We start from the raw sequence: 4,643 nt of genomic DNA on the forward strand, positions 1-4,643 counted from the left end.
AATATGCTTAGAATGTTACTGAGAGAAAAATACTTTACCCAAGTGGAGCAGAAGTTTTTGGTGTGTGGACACAGCTTCTTACTGTGCGACAGAGATTTTGCTCTGATGGAACGGGTCAAAAAACGTTCAACGGTTTACGTGCCTTTTCAGTGGACAGATTTCACCGCCAAATCAATTATGTTTCCATTTTCACTTGTATATTTTTTAAACATAAAACAACGTTTTAAACGCTTTAGTTCCGCAAAACAATGTTGTAACCGACGTGGATGTACAACGTTGTTTTATTAAAATGAGGAAAACATGCTCATATTCACAATATTCTGCATGCGATCAAGTCTGAAATGCCTATTATATGATTAGTTTATTTTGGGTGGTCATATTAGTCATATAATAACTTTACCTGATAGAGTTATACATCGTGTTTCGTGTTTTTCAATTTCCCAACCAATCAATACTTGGCGTTTACAACCTTGTTCCAGCCTAGGGTTCAATTGGGRAAACTGGGTATYAAKGTTGTACAAGCACAAATTATRGAATCTAAWTTCCYCTTTAGGAAAGCATAAATTGGAACTTTCTATCTGATTTGCCCTTTGAGTGACAATTGTTTGAAGAGGAACCCTATACAAGACAAATTGTGATTTAAACATTCAAATCTAAAAAACCTCCTAAAACACTAGTAGAAAGTTTTGATCCTAACTTCCTCTTAAAAGGGCACTAAAAGCAACTTTCTGGCTGGTCGCAGTGTTGAGGGAGAATGTTTTGAATCAAAATCCGTATCGAGACAAATTAATATCACAACGCTTACATACCCAAGAAAGTAAAAGTCAGTTTTGTAGTTGTTTTTTTTTAAGTAAGAACTTTTTTGAGAAAAGCTTTGCCCACCATTGAGGCCAAAGTGATACTAGCAGCAAGTATAGAGCCTCATCGCCTCTATAGAACAGCGTCAACCCCACTTGCTACCAAGTTTCTTCCCTGAAGAATACTTTTTTCAAGGAAGACCTGTCGAATGCGATACGAGAGAAATTAAGATATGAAAATTTCAGTTAAAAAAATCGCCAGCAATTGACGAAATTCCAGACGAATCTGCTACTTATTGAGATAATCCACCTTAGTTTTTAATATTCAACAAAGTAAAAACCGATTTTAAAGCCACTTCTTCGTTGAGCAAGAAATGTCTGAAAGAAACCCTGTGGAATTTAATAGGAGAAAATTCACATTTCCAACAGTCAGATTTCAAAAATCTTCAACAACGGCGGAAAGTGTGTAAAACATAGAAACGGGCAAGAAATTATAGAGCCACACCTGCTCTACAGAACGTCATAAAAAGTAACTTTCTAGCTGGTTATGGGAGAATTATTTGAGTAAAAGTCTGTTTTCAGACAAATTGATTTTGAGATTTCAACCAAGTTTCTTCTTTTAAGAATAATTTTAAGTCCTGTCGAATCCACTACGAGAGAAATTATGATTTGAACATTTACATTGAAAAAATCACCAACCATTGAAAAAGCGATGTAACAAAGTGAGACTCACCGGAATTATAAAATAATCAAAAACAAACTTTTCGTCTGGTCTTATTTGTAAGCGAGAATTTTTTTAAGGCCATGGTGTCGAATCCAATACAAGACAAATAATTCACCCACAATTGAGGAAGAGATTTCCTCTTTGGTGGAGCATTAAAATTAACGATCCATCTGGTCTCCTCTTTGATTGAGAATGTTTTGAGGAAAACCTGTCGAATCCGATACGAGAAAAATTAAGATCTCAACTGATTGCAAAAAGTTGATTTTTGGGCGATAAATTTAAAGGCCCTTTAACTACGAGCAAGCCGCTGAAGGTGGTAGCTATGCGTGTCAACAAAACGTTCGAATCGACTACAGTTTAAAAACTCCAAAATTCATATCATCTTTACTCAACTCTCTATTGCTGACTTACAATTTAAGAAATTTGCCTACAAAAGAATTGCAATTGAATCCTGACCCAGATCAGCAGGAGGGTAAATCTCCCAAATTTCTCCATTTCTGAGCCAAATCTTAGTGAGAATCAATAGCGAGCGATGAACCCTGCGACCGAGTAACCTCTATGGAGCCTAATGAATGGATAAAACCCTATCGGTAAATATTAATCGGAAGCGATTGTATTAAAAATACATCAGAATTGTTGAGGAAGCCATTAAACCTAGCGATTATTCCTTTCGTGACTGGGGCGGAAAAATAGATGTATACATGTATAATGCTAAGTTAGCGGGCATCAATATTTGAATAATCACTGAGGCCAGCGCACATTACACAACATCAATTAGGCGACGGAAAAGATGCAAACGAGCAAAGTTCGGGCTTATTACTTTCCAAATCAAATTAGAGTCCTTCAGGCTTCCCATAGCTCAGATCTCGTTCGTTCGTTCGTTCGGTCGCTCCCCTCAATTATTCATTGTCTTGAAATTTGCTTTCCTAAATCGCTTTTCTACATTGTCTAGACCAGGCTGGCGAGCCTCCTTAATATTTGATTATTGGGGCAACTTTCCGTTTGCTTATTGGCCGGCCTAATCATTCCCGAAAAGTGACACTCGTATAAAGAGCATGAAATTTTAATTCTATTCCTAAACCCATCTCAGTTCGGGAATGGTGACGTTCCATTAGGGGATACCGTATGAAAAATGACGACCTCCCGCCCCCGGTTCATTTGTTTCTTTTCAACCGCCGTTTTACAGTGTCTTGTGTAACGAGCTTTTCAATCCCAAATGTCCGGTCCAGAAACGTTTCGTTTTGTACGTTTATGGCCGTCCGTTCTCGCACCGTCAGGACTGCAATGGCCCGGTTTTACTTCCGCAAGATTTCGACTCAGCCCTAGTGTCATCTTCAAGGGTGCTTCCATGTGCAATGTGCTTTTAATATTCATTTTGATAGAAGTTGTGATCAGAGAAACAATTTTGTCGACCTGTTGCTATCATGTGGTTTCAATCAGGCTATATTCGTGAACATCAGGCAAAATCATTGCATTTACAATATATTTGTCAACTTCTATGAAAAAACTAATTTTATTACAGGTGTATTTGATGCAGATCATTGCGCTGTCGATAATAGTATTCAACTGTCTTTTGTGGATTCTCGGGTGAAGCCATATACCGAAATGTATAGGCCCATCACCATCAGGGGACAGAATGTGTTTTTCAATACCTTGGAAAGTCATGACTGTTCTTTTGTTGATCATGACATTTTGACGGAGGCTAAATGTGACCACTATATGAATGCCGTGAATGGTGAAGTGGATCATGCATTTCTTCTTCTTCTTATACTTTTCCGAGATCTTGCGATCGGTTAATTCTGAGCACGCCTCTGCAGTATTTCCTGGGATGTTGACTGCCAGCTATCCTTCCATCTTTTAGGTGGTATTCCCGCTGGTCTAGTAGGGATGACACAAACCAGTATTTTTCAGTCACAGGTTCCATGTGTGACTGTTCCAAGTATCCGTGATTTTTTGTCACATGTTATTTTGGCCCACGATAAATATTGGATTGTACCTGAAACCGGGCTGAAGCATATTTTGAGTCCAGTCGGATTAGACTTAAAAAGGCCTGTTTCGGGCACTGAAAATATGATGGTAAAAGATTATTGGAAGTTGTTCGAAAGGATGTCAGAATATTGAGACTTTTGTGTCTTATGTTGTGCTCGATTTCCGGCTGTGGAACATTGTTTATAAACAAGTATTTATAAATAATTAAAGAAAGTGCGAAAGCCCGTTTTTTGTGCATAATTGTTGAACCGTTGATGCTATTGAAAAAAAGTTTTATCCTTTTTTTCAGGTATTAATAATACCTATGATATCAGATAAACTACATTAAAATCAGTTCATTAGTTTACTCAAATATAAAAAAAGCCGTCGATTTTAGCGTTTTGTTAAGTTTCAATAATTAATTTAGTTTTGTTTCAAGCAAATGGAAAAAAACTTTTTTTGGTCAGTCAGTAATGAAATTTCCATTTACTGTACTTTATAGTATAACTCTTTACCAGTAAAATACAGCCTCAGAGAAGTCTCTCCGACGTCTCAAGAAAAATGTATTTAGAATCTGGCAAGGGTCCTTTTTACATAACAAATAAGAATGAACAGAAATTTATGAATTTTTGGAACTAAAATTTATACCACTTATAAAGGATACAGACACCTTCAAAAACAGTTATAGTGCCAAAACCAAATTTAATATAAAAAATTTTACTTTCATCTATTTAGTGCCCGGAAAATATCTAATCTAATCCGACTGCACTAATTGTTCCATTGAAGGATATCCACGCCACTTCCTAGTAATTTGGGTGCTATTTTGCTGGGTCAGCAATAAATTATGACGGAAAACCGAATGCCTTTTGTTCCTTTATGTATGCAAGGGCTGATGGTAAAAAAAAAGTCATAACATTTTTTATGAATAACGTTTTACCATTTTATCGAAACTTTGTTTGAACACAAAAAAAGGTGACCACATTTTTATCTTTTCCACTTAAGGGCAGTAAAATCTGAAAAATCTTCTATTTTGATGCTAATCACTGATTACAATTCATCTTATCGCTTAATTGAAAATTAGCCATTTAATACTTCAGCTATGTTTGATATAAACAAATATTGAAACATGTCCAGACTAGGTAAATAGCGCCTAT

Source organism: Dendroctonus ponderosae, unplaced genomic scaffold, assembly GCF_020466585.1.
Source record: "Dendroctonus ponderosae isolate FM_Combo_2020 unplaced genomic scaffold, Dpon_F_20191213v2 Dpon_F_20191213_9, whole genome shotgun sequence".
NCBI classification, from domain to species: Eukaryota; Metazoa; Arthropoda; class Insecta; order Coleoptera; family Curculionidae; genus Dendroctonus; species Dendroctonus ponderosae.